Source organism: Bufo bufo, chromosome 8 (genome assembly GCF_905171765.1).
Source record: "Bufo bufo chromosome 8, aBufBuf1.1, whole genome shotgun sequence".
NCBI lineage: Eukaryota > Metazoa > Chordata > Amphibia > Anura > Bufonidae > Bufo > Bufo bufo.
Genome location: NC_053396.1, coordinates 64,886,719 through 64,904,701, shown reverse-complemented (window position 1 = coordinate 64,904,701; position 17,983 = coordinate 64,886,719). Strand labels below are relative to the sequence as shown.

The window sequence follows — 17,983 nt, the reverse complement described above, 5'->3', positions numbered from 1 at the left end:
GGTGGATCCTGGATCTGGCAAATTGCATTGTGTGGAAGGGTCCCAGAGGAGCTAAGGTGTTTGTCATCCATCGCCAGTGTCTGGGACCACCTTTGCAAGCAGTAGAGAATTCTACTGATATGCTCGAACACAAGTGGCCTGAGGTCTCACACAATCTAGACCTGGAGCCTATTGTGTACGAGCATCCCGAGCTGTGGGCCCAGAGCAAAAACGACTGTGGCAGACTGATTGGCGTTCAGGTGGACATACAGGGTCCTGACCCTCCACCTCAATGCCAATACCGATTTCCACCAGAGGCCACCCATTCAATTATGGACACGGTCCAGGAATTGAAGACTAGGGGTGTGGTCATTGAGGGTAATTCAAAATGCAACAATGACCTCTGGCCAGTCAAGAAGAAGGACACTAGTTCATGGAGGCTTACCATAGACCTCCGGGTCCTCAATAAATACACCCCAATGTCCGCTCCAGTGGTGGCCCAGACTCCCGACATCATGGCCAGAATAAGCGGCAAAAGCCGCGTATTCTTGACCGTAGATGTTGCTAACTGGTTCTTCTCCATTGAACTCACGGAGTCATGCCGGTACAAATTTGCCTTTACGGTGGGGGACAAACAGTACATGTTTGCTGTACTGCCCCAGGGGTTACACAGCAGCCCCACGTATTTTCATCAGGCATTGGCCTGGTATTACAATACTGCCACATGATTGGGTGGGTCTGGTATTACTGGCACATGATTGGGGGGGGTCTGGACCATCTGGTATTACTGGCACATGATTGGGGGGGTCTGGTATTACTGGCACATGATTGGGGAGTCTGGTATTACTGGCACATGATTGGCGGTCTGGTATTATACTGGCACATGATGGGGGGGGTCTGGACCGTCTGGTATTACTGGCACATGATTGGGGGGTCTGGTATTACTGGCACATGATTGGGGGGTCTGATATTATACTGGCACATGATTGGGGAATTTGGGGGGGTCTGGTATTACTGGCACATGATTGGGGGGGTCTGGTATTACTGGCACATGATTGGGGTGTCTGGTATTATACTGGCACATGATTGGGGAATTTGGGGGCGTCTGGTATTACTGGCACATGATTGGGGGGTCTGGTATTATATTGGCACATGATTGGGGAATTTGAGGGGGTCTGGTATTACTGGCACATGATTGGGGGGGTATGGTATTACTGGCACATGATTGGGGGGTCTGGTATTACTGGCACATGATTGGGGGGGGTCTGGTATCACTGGCACATGATTGGGGGGGTCTGTTATTACTGGCACATGATTGGGGGGGTTTGTTATTACTGGCACATGATTGGGGGGGTCTGTTATTACTGGCACATGATTGGGGGGGTCTGTTATTACTGGCACATGATTGGGGGGGCTGTTATTACTGGCACATGATTGGGGGGCTGTTATTACTGGCACATGATTGGGGGGGCTGTTATTACTGGCTGATGAGAGGCACTGGGGGGCTGATGAGAGGCACTGGGGCTCTTATCTGAGGTCTGATTGGGGGTCATTCATATTGGGTCTGAGCTGAGGTGTGATCTGAGGTCTTATTAACATTGGGGATCCTATTGGGGCTGTTAGCTGAGGTCTGATTAACATTGGGGGTCTGACCTGAGGTGTAATGAAAAATATTTTTTTCTTATTGTGCCCACTTCCAGCCCGGCCAAGCCAGCCAGCACCTCAGGCAAGCCAGCCAGCACCCCTGAGTCTTCAGAACTGTAAGTGTGTGTGTGGGGGGGGTGTCTCACACACACACACACACACTTAAAATGTAACGATATAAACAACTCACAGTTTACTGAATAAGAATATACCCGGCGAGCAAAAATGCTGTCCCCCTCAGATTTTTTGGGGTTCCTACACCCATCTCTGGATGGGGAATAGGTCACAGGTTTTTCTGTGCTGGATGAGACCACTGGTACCCAGAGTCTTGTCAGGTTACCGGGTCACATGTCGGCACAGCGGGCAGAGCTAAAGGCTGTCAAAGAAGCTCTGCTTCTTCAGCCACCAGGGAAACTAACTATATATAGCGACAGTTCATATGTAGTTCGCTCCCTCACCCTGCATCTTGACATATGGAAGAGGAGAGGATTTGTGGACAGTCAAAACAAACCTCTGGCTCATGTGTCGGTCCTGAAAGAGCTGTGGGAGTGGGGCATGGCACACATGACGGAAGCAGCCATTATCAAAATCCCGGCACATCAAAAAGGGGACGAACATTTAGTGGGTAACAACAAGGCAGATGAGCTGGCAAAACCAGCGGCAGTGTCTGGTACCCTCCAGGAACCATGCACTGGGCCACTACCAACGCACCGGATTGCAACGCGTACCCATCTGAGTGATGACCCGGTGTCATTTGAAGCGGAACAAGCCAAAGATCCTCTTCTAATGACACATATCAAATCGCCACAGTATCCCTGGTCTGTACAGCAAGGGATCCTGTGTTACGATACCGGTACTCAGCAACTTCCCCTTCCGGTGATCCCGCAGCATCTGCCGAAGCTGACGCGATTGAACCACCAACTGTTTGGACACCTCGACCGAAATAAACTCTTGCCTCTCCTGAGGGACAACTTATACTGGCCAGGAATGTCCAATTCAGTAGAGGAGGTTAATCAACAGTGCCTGGTGTGTGCTCAAGTCAACCCAAGGGTGTCAGCTCCTAAAGCCGGCGTTGCAGCGAGTTCCTCCTGCTGATGGTCCGTGGTCCGCGATACAAATTGATTTTATCGGACCATTGCCAACCGGAAGTCGCACTGGTGATAGTGGATGTCTTCTCAAAATGGGTAGAAGCCATCCCCACGGTCAACGATACGGCTACCACCACTGCCCGTGTTCTATGGGAACAGGTTCTGTCACGATGGGGTATCCCCAGAGTGATAGAATCAGACAGAGGGACCCATTTCACGGGTAAGGTAATGAAAGCGCTTTGTGGTCTCTTAGACATAAGGCAAAGGTTTCATGTGCCTTATCACCCTCAGTCAGCGGGCACCGTGGAGCGGATGAACCGGACCATCAAAACCCGGCTTTCCAAGGCACTGCTGGAGAAGGGTTCCTCTTGAGGAACCTATCTTCCAGCCGTGCTAATGGGTATTCGAGCCACCGAGGCCTCCAGTACCGGTATCTCCCCGTTTGAACTTATGACCAGACGTAAGATGCCCCTATGTCTGCCTAACGAACCCCATCGCCAGAGACATGTTTCTCCAACAGGTTCAGCAGAACCTGAAGGAGTTACTGCCTCATGCAGCGATACGGTTGCACAAACCATATCTACAGGGGGAAACACCAATGCCCGCTGTTGGAGAAATGGTGATGGTAAAAGTCTTCCGTCGGGCTGGCCCATGGGACTACAAACAGAGACACATGGGAGAGAGCAGCTTCATCACGTGCCCCTGGAGAAGGCCTTATAACCCTGGAAGGGCTAAGTACAGTCATGTGAAAAAATTAGGACACCCTTTGAAAGCATGTGGTTTTTTGTAACATTTTTAATAAATGGTTATTTCATCTCCGTTTCAACAATACAGAGAGATTAAAGTAATCCAACTAAACAAAGAAAACTGAAGAAAAGTCTTTTCAAGATCTTCTGTAAATGTCATTCTACAAAAATGCCTATTCTAACTGAGGAAAAAGATAGGACACCCTCACATGTAAATTGGCTCAGATCTCACACCAGGTGCACATAATTAGTAGATCGTTACTCTGCATGTTGAATGAGGCTTGCCCTATTTAAACCTCAGACATTTAGTTTGGTGTGCTCCTGACTGTTGAAGTGAGAGTGAGCACCATGGTGAGAGCAAAAGAGCTGTCAGAGGACTTCAGAAAAAAGATTGTAGCAGCCTATGAGTCTGGGAAGGGATTTAAAAAGATCTCAAAAGATTTTGAAATCAGCCATTCCACTGTCCGGAAGATAGTCTACAAGTGGAGGGCTTTCAAAACAACTGCCAACATGCCCAGGACTGGTCGCCCCAGCAAGTTCACCCCAAGAGCAGACCGCAAGATGCTAAAAGAGGTCTCCAAAAACCCTAAAGTGTCATCTCGAGAACTACAGCAGGCTCTGGCTACTGTTGATGTAGAAGTACATGCCTCTACAATCAGAAAGAGACTGTACAAGTTTAACTTGCATGGGAGGTGTGCAAGGAGGAAACCTTTGCTTTCCAAGAGAAACATCGAGGCCAGACTGACATTTGCCAGAGATAAAGTTGACAAAGACCAGGACTTCTGGAATAATGTTCTTTGGACAGATGAGTCCAAAATTGAATTATTTGGACACAACAGCAGAGGACATGTTTGGCGTAAACCAAACACAGCATTCCAAGAAAAGAACCTCATACCAACTGTGAAGCATGGAGGTGGAAGTGTCATGGTTTGGGGCTGCTTTGCTGCAGCAGGACCTGGTCAGCTCACCATCATAGAATCCACGATGAATTCTACTGTGTATCAGAAGGTGCTTGAAGAACATGTGAGACCATCAGTTAGAAAATTAAAGCTGAAGCGGAACTGGACCATGCAACATGACAATGACCCAAAACATACTAGTAAATCAACCAAAGATTGGCTGAAAAAGAAGAAATGGAGAGTCCTGGAATGGCCAAGTCAAAGTCCAGATTTGAATCCCATTGAGATGCTGTGGGGTGACTTGAAAAGGGCTGTACGTGCAAGAAACCCCTCAAACATCTCACAGCTGAAAAAGTTCTGCATTGAGGAGTGGGGTAAAATTTCCTCAGACCGATGTCGAAGACTGGTAGATGGCTACAAGAACCGTCTCACTGCAGTTATTTCAGCCAAAGGAGGTAACACTCGCTATTAGGGGCAAGGGTGTCCTATCTTTTTCCTCAGTTAGAATAGGCATTTTTGTAGAATGACATTTACAGAAGATCTTGAAAAGACTTTTCTTCAGTTTTCTTTGTTTAGTTGGATTACTTTAATCTCTCTGTATTGTTGAAACGGAGATGAAATAACCATTTATTAAAAATGTTACAAAAAACCACATGCTTTCAAAGGGTGTCCTAATTTTTTCACATGACTGTATACCCCTGCTGCAATAACCATTCACTGCTTGATTAACCCCTACCTGTCTAGCCCCTACCTACCCCTCACTTACCCCCTATATCTCCAACAATAGTAACCCCTTCCCTGCCACCAACACATCAATCCCTATCCCTGCAGGCCCTGTCCTAGATTACCCCTTTTACCCCTGCTGTACCCTGTAACCCTGTGTCTGTGGCCTGCATTTACCCTTGCAGCGCCACCGTTAACCCTTCGTTCATAGGGACAGTTTAGAGCCAGATTGGGTGGGCTGCTAATGAATGTATGTAAGTGTATTGTATAGATAGTGTGTGGGGTGGTATTGGGATTGCGTGCGTAGTGTACTGTAGGTATTAATAAATATCTTGTATTATTTGTACTATCTGTGTAACGTGTGGTTATTAGCGGTAGTTAGTTCAGTAAGGCGCATGCAGCTAGTTTAGCGTGTAGTGTAAAGCAAAGGAATAGTGTGTTATTATTATAAAGGTATAAATAGGCGGAGTCATCGGTAGACGGCTCCTCCTATTTATGAATATTAATTATTGATATTTGCATGAATATTGGTAATTAATATTCCCCCTTTACAGTTATTAATGGTACACACTCAGATTTGGTCACTGTCACTAGTGGAGTACCTCAGGAGTCAGTATTGTGCCCTATTCTCTTCAATATATTTATTAATGATCTTGTGATCAATTTTTGCAGATGACACTAAGCTGTGCAAATTAATTAACACGGAAGAGGACAGCATACTGCTACAGATGGATCTGGATAGATTGGAGGCTTGTGCAGAGAAGTGGCAGATGAGGTTTAACACTGACAAATGTAAGGTTATGCACATGGAAAGGAATAATGGAAGTCACCCGTACATACTAAATGGTAAAACACTGGGCCTCTTTCACACTTGCGTTGTCCGGATCCGTCGTGCACTCCATTTGCCGGAGGTGCCCGCCGGATCCGAAAAACCGCAAGTGAACTGAAAGCATTTGAAGACGGATCCGTCTTCAAAATGCGTTCAGTGTTACTATGGCACCCAGGACGCTATTAAAGTCCTGGCTGCCATAGTAGTAGTGGGGAGCGGGGGAGCAGTATACTTACCGTCCGTGCGGCTCCCGGGGCGCTCCAGAATGACGTCAGAGCGGCCATTGCGCATGGATGACGTGATCCATGCGATCACGTCATCCATGCGCGTGGGGCGCCCTGACGTCACTCTGAAGCGCTTCGGGAGCCGCACGGACGGTAAGTATACTGTTCCCCCGCTCCCCACTACACTTTACCATGGCAAACAGGACTTTAGTGTCCTGACAGCCATAGTAACCATTCAGAAAAAGCTAAACGTTGGATCTGGTAATGCGCCGAAACGACGTTTAGCTTAAGGCCGTATCCGGATTAATGCCTTTCAATGGGCATTAATTCCGGATCCGGCCTTGCGGCAAGTGTTCAGGATTTTTGACCGGAGCAAAAAGCGCAGCATGCTGCGGTATTTTCTCCGGCCAAAAAACGTTCCGGTCCTGAACTGAAGACATTCTGATGCATCCTGAACGGATTTCTCTCCATTCAGAATGCATTGGGATAATCCTGATCAGGATTCTTCCAGCATAGAGCCCCGACGACGGAACTCTATGCCGGAAAAGAACAACGCAAGTGTGAAAGAGCCCTAACACTGACATGGAAAAGGACCTAGGAATTTTTGTGAACAGAAAACTAAGCTGACTAAACCAGAGTCAGGCAGCTGCTGCCGAGGCCAATAAGATAATGGGTTGCATGAAAAGGGGCATAGATGCCCGTGATGAGAACATAGTCCTACCACTTTACAAATCACTAGTCAGATTACACATGAAGTACTGTGTACAGTTCTGGGCTCCTGTGAACAAGGCAGACATAGCAGAGCTGGAAAGGGTGCAGAGGAGGGCAACTAAAGTAATAACTGGAATGGGGGGCTAGAGTACCCTGAAGGATTATCAACATTAGGGTTATTCGCTTTAGAAAAATGAGGACTGAGGGGAGAACTATGTATAAATATATCAGGGGACAGTACAGAGATTTTTCCCATCATCTATTTATCCCCAGGAATGTGACTGTGACAAGGGTACATCCTCTGCGTCTGGAGGAAAGAAGGTTTGTACACAAACATAGAAGAGGATTCTTTACAGTAAGAGCAGTGGGACTATGGAACTCTCTGTCTGAGGAAGTGGTGATGGTGAATTCACTAAAATAGTTCAAGAGGGGCCTGGATGTGTTTCTGGAGTGTAATAATTAAAGTTTAAAGTCAATTTTTTAACTATGTTACTATGTTTTTTAGAAATAAAAACAAAAACACTCACCTCATCCATTTGCATGTCGCTCCCCTCTTGATTGTGCAGGACCTGCCAAAGGACCTATACTAAACATGGTGACGTCACTGTGCGCTTTCAGTATGATTGTGTGGTGACATCATCATGCTGAGCGCAGGTCCTTCACAATCAAGAGAGGAGCGACTGCCTGTGTGCGTGCAAGTGGATAAGGTGAGTGATTTTAGCCCCTAAAAGACCATATTGAACTAGTGTGCCTGTTTTATACTAGCAGCTAGGGGTGGGCAAATCGAGCTTCAGATCCAAAACCCAAAGTTGATTGTTCAAAACCTTTATTTTAATGCTTGTGCCTCCGTATCAAAACCAAATTCGGATTCCTGTTTTAAAATGTATTTTAAGTCATAGAATCAAAACCCAATGTTATTCACTGAACTCTCGTGCGACTTCGAACTTAAAGGGGTTGTCCGGAACCAAATATTTTAAAAAAAAACACGTTTACTCACAATGTACATCTAAGTAAAGGCCTCCATACATTTTCAGCTATTTTTGCCACTTCTATGTGGCTCCAACGGTCCCCCACTCATTGTTTATATATCTGTTTATCTTTACCTGACTTCCGGCTGCACTGCCCTGTGGGTCCTGGGGCAGCGCAGCATCAGGCGGTTACAGCTGTCTCTCTGCTCCGCTGTAACTCCGCCCCCTCCTCAATATTCACCTCAATTCATTCTGAAGCTCACCGGACTGGAGGGGCGGGGCTTAGCGGGATGTCGGCCAGCCACTGTAACTCCGCCCCCTCATCAATATTCACCTCAATTCATTCTGAAGCTCACCGGACTGGAGGGGCGGGGCTTAGCGGGCTAAGGGGCGGGGCTTAGCGGGATGTCGTCCAGCTGCTGTAACTCCGCCCCTCATAAATATTCACCTCGATTCATTTGCTGCCAGTGACGTCACCGGGCTCCCTGAGCAGCGGAAGAGGAAGCTTTGCTTGCCTGCAAGGGACCCGGTACGTCACTGAGGAGAAGAAAACAGTAACTTCCGGCCATGAATTTCAAAGATGAAAACGGGGCTGCAGAAATCTGTGACAAAGGTACTACCTGCTTGTATGTAATGTGTATGCCACACTTATACTATTAGAGCAATGTCCCCAATCCCGGACAACCCCTTTAAAGGAAACCTGTCACTGGGATTTTGTGTATAGTGCTGAGGACATGGGTTGCTAGATGGCCGCTAGCACATCCGGCACATCCGCAATACCCAGTCCCTATAGCTCTGTGTGCTTTTATTGTGTAAAACAACTGATTTAATACATATGCAAATTAACCTGAGATGTGTCTGTAACATCCCAGAGTTATGTTACGAAACTCTTTTACCCCGCTACAACCCGTTAAGTGTATTTGTACAGTCATCTAATGTGATTTTATCTAATATCCTCACAAATGTGCATTGAAACACTTGTTAAAGGGTTTCTATCACTTCATATGACATAATTAGCTGGCAGACACTAGCGATCTGCTAGTGTCTGCTCTGGCCAACCATCCTACTATAATCACTTGTGGGGCAACGGTTTTGCTAAAAAACTAACTTTTATAAATATGCTAATGAGCCTCTAGGTGCTATGTGGGCGTCATTAGCACCTAGAGGCTCCGTCTACCTTCATACACAGCGGCCGCCCAGCACGTCCCTCCAGCCCGCCCATGTCCTCCTCCGTGTGACGCAGCGGCCGAATTCTCGCGCATGCGCCGTGCGCGGCTGTATTCGGCGCATTAGAGATGTCTGAGCTCGGAGCGGTCAGACATTCAATGCGCATGCGCGGCTGTATTCGGCGCATGCGCATTGAATGTCTGACCGCTCCGAGCTCAGACATCTCTAATGCGCTAAATACAGCCGCGCACGGCGCATGCGCGAGAATTCGGCCGCTGCGTCACACGGAGGAGGACATGGGCGGGCTGGAGGGACGTGCTGGGCGGCCGCTGTGTATGAAGGTAGACGGAGCCTCTAGGTGCTAATGACGCCCACATAGCACCTAGAGGCTCATTAGCATATTTATAAAAGTTAGTTTTTTAGCAAAACCGTTGCCCCACAAGTGATTATAGTAGGATGGTTGGCCAGAGCAGACACTAGCAGATCGCTAGTGTCTGCCAGCTAATTATGTCATATGAAGTGATAGAAACCCTTTAAATGTATTTGCTGTAATTTTCATGTTCACCAGCAGGTGGCAGCAATGTGTTAGCAGGGCCTTAGTAACAGTTTAGAATATCTAGACTGGAATAGTACATTCCAGTTTAGCTCCCCCCCTTTTTGAGGAGGTGTGGAATGTTCCCACATCCTGCCTCATGGGTGGGGAAGGAAGTTCAGTTAGTGTGGCAGCCACCCCGGCTAGGGGAAGGCTGTGCTTGTAGGAGCTCCCAGTTCTAGGGATTCAAGCCAAGATCTTGTTTTGGCTGAGACAAAAGATCATCATTCCCAGTCTGAGCCTTCAGCCTCAGGTGGTAGAAGCAAGCAGCCACCTCCAGTATTCCAGGAAGAAGCATACCCTAGGAGCACAACTGTGAGTACCATCCAGAGACCAGGAGAAGCTAAATTCCTCCTCAGCTAGTCAGTCCCCAATACAGCAGAAGATAGTGCAGAAGATAGTGATTTCTGCCACATTACAGAGCCACAAACAGACTACTTATCCTGCAGAGAGCTCCAGGCACATTATAGAAGCAGAAGACAGATCCCTGCCACATATTGCCAATACCTGCTGGGACCCAAGACTATTGCTGTATCTCACTTGGATGAAAGCTGCATATAGTAAAGACAAGTTTGAACTTTATTACAAGTCTGGATCTCAATTATTGCTGCAAATCCCTCAATTACTCCTACTAGCAGCACACTCATTTTATTGCAAGTGAGCCAGGATCCAGGAGTCCAGCGGCTGTTGTATGGCCATTTTTCACTGGTGTGTGCATGTCCCTTCTTGACTTCCGCCAGATATGCAGGGCAGAAGCTTTCCCTGAAAGCGATGCACTCCTGGGACCTGCACAGCTCTCTCACATGGCGATCGGTGCTGCTGTTAATTCCTTGTGATAGCCTTGATCTCTGCAAAAGGATCTGAGGCTACCAAAGCAGTAGTTCCTATGGAAGCCTGCAGGTGGCAGGGCTCCATAGGAAAATAGCGCAACTCCAATAGGCTGCAATGATAATTGATTGCAGTCTATGGGACAAACAATATAACAATCCCTTGCTAAAGTCTCCTAAGAGGACTTAAAATATGTGTAAAGAAAAGTTTAAAAAAATATTATTAAAATATAAAGAAATAAAAAAAATATAAAAAGTCAAAGAACCCCCCTTTCATAAAATAAAAAATATATAATTTGCATTGCCACATCCCAAAACACTGTACTATTAAAAGATAAATGTGTATAATCTGAATGGTGAATAGTGAGGAGCGAATATAAAGAATATAGAATATAAAGAAATAAAAAAATATAAAAAGTCAAAGAACCCCCCCTTTTATAAAATAAAAAAATATATAATTTGCATTGCCACATCCCAAAACACTGTACTATTAAAATATAAATGTGTATAATCTGAATGGTGAATAGTGAGGAGCGAATATAAAGAATATAGAATATAAAGAAATAAAAAAAATATAAAAAGTCAAAGAACCCTCCCTTTCTAAAAAATATATAATTTGCATTGCCACATCCCAAAACACTGTACTAATAAAAAATAAATGTGTATAATCTGAATGGTGAATAGTGAAGAGCAAACTTTTGAACAATTTGATTCAGTCGATTCGCCAAACTTCGACAATTAATTTGATTTGCTACAAATACATTTCTCACGAATAGCTATAAATCAGGTATACCCGTATGTCACGGTGGCTGAGGGAATGTATGGAGTAGGCTGATTTATTCAGCCTGCTCCATAATTGGCGGGTGTCGGCTGTATCATATAGTAGACACCCGGCTGCAATAATGGGGAATGGTGATTAGGGAGAATAGGACAAGGGATGAAAATATACCAGGTTCTAGCCCCATAAGGGGGTTAAAAGTTGTCACTGTAAAAAAAAAAATATATATATATAAGGGGACCATTTACTGACCAGAAATATGCCTATATTAGGCACATTTCTGGCACAAATTGTGGCGCAAAGGTCCTAGAAAGCTGTGTTACATTTAGAAGCGGCACGTTTGAAAATGTCTGAACTATTAAAATATATTAAAAATAATAAAAAATTTATGTGTGCTGATAGCCGTAAAGGGAAAAAAAATGAAAAACACACGATTCAACATTTCTTGTCAATTCCCACCCCCACCCAAAAAAAAATTCGAATAAGGCCTCCTGCACATGAACGTGTGTGCCCCGTGGCTGTGCTGCGGCACGCATTTTGCATGAACACCGACCGTGGGGCAGCCGCAGCGGATCGTGGACCCATTGACTTTAATGGGTCCGCGATCCGGCCGTTCCACAAAAAGATAGGACATGTTCTGTCTTTTTGCAGACTGGAAGTACGGGACGAAACCCCACGGAATCACTCTGTAGTGCTTCCGTAGGGTTCCGTTCTGTGCTTCCGTTCCGCACCATTCCGCATCTCTGGATTTGCGGACCCATTGAAGTGAATAGGTCCGGATCCGTGATCCGGAATGCACACGGAACAGTGCCCATGTATTGCGGATCCAAACGGTCGTGTGCAGGAGGCCTAAGGCCCCTTTCACACGGGCGAGAATTCCGTGCGGGTGCAATGCGTAAGGTGAACGCATTGCATCCGCACTGAATCCGGACCCATTCACTCCAATGGGGCTGTGCACATGAGCAGTGATTTTCACGCATCACTGGTTCGTTGCGTGAAAATCGCAGCTCTATATTGTGCGTTTTTCACGCAACGCAGGCCCCATAGAAGTGAATGGGGCTGCATGAAAATCGCAAGTATCCGCAAGCAAGTGCGGATGCGGTGCGATTTTCACGCATGTTTGCTAGGAGATGATCGGAATGGGAACCCAAACTTTATTATTTTCCCTTATAACATGGTTATAAGGGAAAATAATAGCATTTTTAATACAGAATGCTAAGTAAATTAGGGATGGAGGGGTTGAAAGATAAAAAAGAATAATTAAACTCACCTCATCCACTTGTTCGCGCAGCCTAGCTTGTCTTCTTTCTTCTTCTTTGAGGACCTGGGAGGAAAACGACCATGTGATGAGCGCAGTGACGTCACCAAAGGTCCATCACCATGGTGATGGACCATGTGATGGACCATGTGATGAGCACAGTGACGTCACCAAAGGTCCTTTTCCTCCCAGGTCCACAAAGAAGAAGAAATAAGCCGGGCTGCGCGAACAAGTGGATGAGGTGAGTTTAATTTTTATTATTTTGTTTTAACCCCTCCATCCCCAATTTACATAGTAACATAGTACATAACATAGTACATAAGGCCGAAAAAAGACATTTGTCCATCCAGTTCGGCCTGTCATCCTGCAAGTTGATCCAGAGGAAGGCAAAAAAACCCTGTGAGGTAGACGCCAATTTTCCTCACTTTAGGGGAATAAAAAATTCCTTCCCGACTCCAATCAGGCAATCAGAATATCTCCCTGGATCAACGACCCCTCTCTAGTAGCTATATCCTGTAATATTATTACACTCCAGAAATACATCCAGGCCCCTCTTGAATTCCTTTATTGTACTCACCATCACCACCTCCTCAGGCAGAGAGTTCCATAGTCTCACTGCTCTTACCGTAAAGAATCCTTTTCTATGTTTGTGTACAAACCTTCTTTCCTCCAAACGCAGAGGATGTCCCCTAGTCACAGTCACAGTCCTGGGGATAAATAGATGATGGGATAGATCTCTGTATCCCTGATATATTTATACATAGTAATTAGATCTCCCCTCAGTCGTCTTTTTTCTAACGTGAATAACCCTAATTTTATAATCTTTCAGGGTACTGTAGTTGCCCCATTCCAGTTATTACTTTAGTTGCCCTCCTGTGGACCCTCTCCAGCTCTGCTATGTCTGCCTTGTTCACTGGAGCCCAGAACTGTACACAGTACTCCATGTGTGGTCTGACTAATGATTTGTAAAGTAGTAGGAATATGTTCTCATCACGGGCATCTATGCCCCTTTTGATGCAACCCATTATCTTATTGGCCTTGGCAGCAGCTGCCTGACACTGTTTTTTGCAGCTTAGTTTGCTGTTTATTAAAATTCCTAGGTCCTTTTCCATGTTGGTGTTACCGAGTGTTTTACCATTTAGTATGTACGGGTGACTTGCATTATTCCTTCCCATGTGCATAACTTTACATTTGTCAGTGTTAAACCTCATCTGCCACTTATCTGCCCAAGCCTGCAATCTATCCAGATCCCTCTGTAGTAGTATACTGTCCTCTTCAGTGTTAATTACTTTACACAGTTTAGTGTCATCTGCGAAAATTTATATTTTACTATGCAAGCCTTCTACAAGATCATTAATAAATATATTGAAGAGAATAGGGCCCAATACTGACCCCTGAGGTACCCCACTTAGCATTCTGTATTAGGAAATGCTATTATTTTCCCTTATAACCATGTGAAGAAGTCCGGGTTCGGGTCTGGGTACCAAACATGCCGATTTTTCTCACGCGCTTGCAAAACGCATTAAAATTTCCTCCAACGCACCCGCATCTTGTCCAGCCCTCACACACGACGCCCATGTGAAAGAGGCCTAACAATGATCAAAAAGTCGTATGTACCAGAAAAATTGTACAGTACCAACCCACAGAAATCAAGCCCTCATACAGCTCCTTAGACCGAAATATAAAAAAAAGTTATGGCAGTCAGAAAATGGTGATGAAAGTAGTAGATAAAAAAATATATTCATGTTTGGTATTGCCATATTTGTATTGAGCAGCAGAATAAGGATGTTATGACATTTTCAGTGGACAGTGAACATCAGGATGTTAAAACCCTGAAAACCATGGTGAAATTGTAGTTGTTTTTTTTTTATGTAACCCCACAAAGAATTTATTTCCTATTTTCCAATAACAGACATGGTAACTTGAATAATGTTCTTAAATAGTACAATTTATCCCCCAAAAATAAGCCCTCATATGGCTAGGGAGGAAAAAAGGAAAATGCAAAAACAAAAATGGGCCCTGTACCATATGCTCTGAAAGCAATACAAACAATAAAGAACTTTCAAAAACAGTCTGAGAATAAATATAAAAATGAACATATTTAAATTGTAAATGGCTCTATTCTGTGAAATGAAAAACTACTGAAAAAATTATTAACACTGTAGATATGAATCCCTTTAAAAAAATGATTTCCATATTCTACTACATACTACATACTTCCAAATGCATACAAAGGGAGGGACTGTAGTACCAGTAACTTGGCCAGGTGCACGTTTAGCTTCTGCGCCATTGGATGAGGGCACGCATACTGTTCTCTTTTTGTAATCACCTTGGTGAACAATTGCTGTCTAAATAAGTAACGTGGAGAAGGAGGAGGAGCAACAGGAGCAATAAACAACTTTGAAGTCCATGGGAAGGATTAACAGCTTCCTTCTACTGACGCTGATGAGCCCTGACTGCTACAGAGGGGGCACAGGCCAGTGTGAGATGCATCAGTTTCTTTAGAGGGCCCAGCCAACTGTCTCTTGGCCATAATGTACAGTCAGTAGCTGTACCAGTAATGTAACAGATTAAATATGAATGTTGCAGCAGTTGAACAAGATGCACGGAGCAATATATTAGACCGTTAAACAAAACAAGCAATGCAACAGCTCACTGCAAACCAAATAAAGTACAAAATTGCATCATAATTGCAAATCCTGAACTAATAAGTTAGAGATACTTGGCAAATCGTTTTGTACAAAATTATTTGAGCCCGTCTGCCGAACGTCAAGGCAATCTCTAGTTAGACGGGTTCCTAACACTAAATATACCTGTTATGTGCCATAGCGGCTATCATATAATTCAGAAAGTGCAGGTTCCACTTACATGCTGGATCCGCCTGAATTGGAACCTGCACTTTCTGAATTATATGATAGCCGCTATAGCACATAACAGGTATATTTAGTGTTAGGAACCCATCTAACTAGAGATTGCCTTGACGTTCGGCAGACGGGCTCAAATAATTTTGTACAAAACGATTTGCCAAGTATCTCTAACTTAATAGTTCAGCATTTGCAATTATGATGCAATTTTGTACCTTATTTGGTTTGCAGTGAGCTGTTGCATTGCTTGTTTTGTTTAACAGTCTTGTTCTCAGCCATAGCAACTTGCCCCTGCGCTTTGGGATGTGCTGACTGACCCCCTTTTTCTTTGCAGTTTGTACTGGAGGTGTGGCTGCCTCCCCAGTCGTGCACTCCTGACCAGCTCGTCTGTCCCACAGGTTGATTTTAATTAGTGTTAGTATATAGCTTGGCCCGCTCCCCCTCACTCACTGAAGCCATCTGGCACCAGGAGAGAGATAGTGTGTGGACTCTCATTGCAGTCCTTGGTGACCATGTGGCGCCAGGGGTGGTGTGGAGTAGGCCCGGCGTGCATGCTGGTAACTGCTTTCCCTGGATATAATGGAGGCCATTTTGGCACCGAAAATGACAGAAATTCAGGCGGATCCAGCATGTAAGTGGAACCTGCACTTTCTGAATTACGGTATATGATAGCCGCTATGGCACATAACAGGTATATTTAGTGTTAGGAACCCGTCCAACTAGAGATTGCCTTGACGTTCGGCAGACGGGCTCAAATAATTTTGTACAAAGCGATTTGCCAAGTATCTCTAACTTATTAGTTCAGCATTTGCAATTATGATGCAATTTTGTACTTTATTTGGTTTGCAGTGAGCTGTTGCATTGCTTGTTTTGTTTAACAGTCTTGTTCTCAGCCATAGCAACGTGCCCCTGCGCTTTGGGATGTGCTGACTGACCCCCTTTTTCTTTGCAGTTTGTACTGGAGGTGTGGCTGCCTCCCCAGTCGTGCACTCCTGACCAGCTCGTCTGTCCCACAGGTTGATTTTAATTAGTGTTAGTATATAGCTTGGCCCGCTCCCCCTCACTCACTGAAGCCATCTGGCACCAGGAGAGAGATAGTGTGTGGACTCTCATTGCAGTCCTTGGTGACCATGTGGCACCAGGGGTGGTGTGGAGTGGGCCCGGCGTGCATGCTGGTAACTGCTTTCCCTGGATATAATGGAGGCCATTTTGGCACCGAAAATGACAGAAATTCAGGCGGATCCAGCATGTAAGTGGAACCTGCACTTTCTGAATTATATGATAGCCGCTATGGCACATAACAGGTATATTTAGTGTTAGGAACCCGTCTAACTAGAGATTGCCTTGATGTTCGGCAGACGGGCTCAAATAATTTTGTACAAAACGATTTGCCAAGTATCTCTAACTTATTAGTTCAGCATTTGCAATTATGATGCAATTTTGTACTTTATTTGGTTTGCAGTGAGCTGTTGCATTGCTTGTTTTGTTTAACAGTCTTGTTCTCAGCCATAGCAACGTGCCCCTGCGCTTTGGGATGTGCTGACTGACCCCCTTTTTCTTTGCAATATATTAGACCGCCCTTTAATACTGAAGCACAGTAATTCTATATATAAACAAAAAAATGAACAGGGATTGTATCAGCAGTTTAACAAGATGCACGTGGTGATATATTATACCGACCTTTTAATATTACAGTAATTCTATATATCAAATAAAACATTAATGGGGATTGTGTAAGCAGTTCAACAAGATTCACATGGAGATATATTAGACTGCCCTTTAATACTAAGACACAATAATTCTATATATAAATAAGAGATTAACTGCAAATGTATCAGCAGTTTAACAAGATGCAGATGGTGAAATATTAGACCACCCTTTAATACTGAGGCAGAGTAATTATATACCATATTTTTCACCCTATAAGATGCACCTGCACATAAGACGCAACTAGGAGGAAAATAAGAAAAAAAATATTTAACCAAAAGGTGTGCTTTTGGTGGGTTTTGGACTAATGGTGGTCTGTGGATGGCACTATTATGGGGGATCTGTGGATGACACACTGCTATGGGGGATCTGTGGATGGCACTGTTATGGGGGATCTGTGGATGGCACTGTTATGGGGGATCTGTGGATGGCACTGTAATGGGGGGATCTGTGGCTGACACTGCTATGGGCGGATCTGTGACACATATATAGCATCTTATGCTATGTGCCATCCACAGATCCCCACTAACAGTGTCCCTGCAGTGTGAATGACCCCAAATACAGGGGCTAGGGGTCGGCATATGGATTAGGAATGACAGCAGGGACCGGTGCAGTCCTTGTATTCTAATGCACCGGCCCCGCTCATTGTTGTATAATCTTATCTAACCTGAGGCATTGTTAAAATATAATAATCATGTGTAATCCATCTGTATTACTTACAACATTAAGTTGTCGTAGCAGAGAGGAGGGAGGAGGCAGGCCGAGAGGGCGGGCGGGCGCCGTGTCACTCACTACGTCACGTGCCCGTCCCTTCTGCTTCATTCATAAAGTGGGCGGTGCAGGCGCATGACATAGTGAGTGATGCGCCGTCCGCCCTCTCGGCCTGCCTCCTCCCTGCTACGGAACTTAATGTTGTAAGTCATACAGCTGGATTACACATGATTATTATATTTTAACAGGTTAGATAAGATTATACAAC

At 45.0% G+C, this 17,983-nt stretch overlaps 1 protein-coding gene and 1 long non-coding RNA gene across 3 annotated transcripts in view; both read right to left on the bottom strand.

Annotated features, from left to right (window-relative positions):
• NHSL2 (NHS like 2) overlaps window positions 1-17,983 on the bottom strand; it is a 911,944-nt gene that overhangs the window by 549,781 nt on the left and 344,180 nt on the right. The gene's annotated exons all lie outside the window — the stretch shown is intronic.
• Window positions 7,819-8,455, bottom strand: LOC121009405. The gene is made up of 2 exons (XR_005780752.1): window positions 8,146-8,455; window positions 7,819-8,052 (listed from the first exon to the last, which is right to left on the bottom strand). It is a non-coding gene; the product is annotated as an uncharacterized LOC121009405 (long non-coding RNA).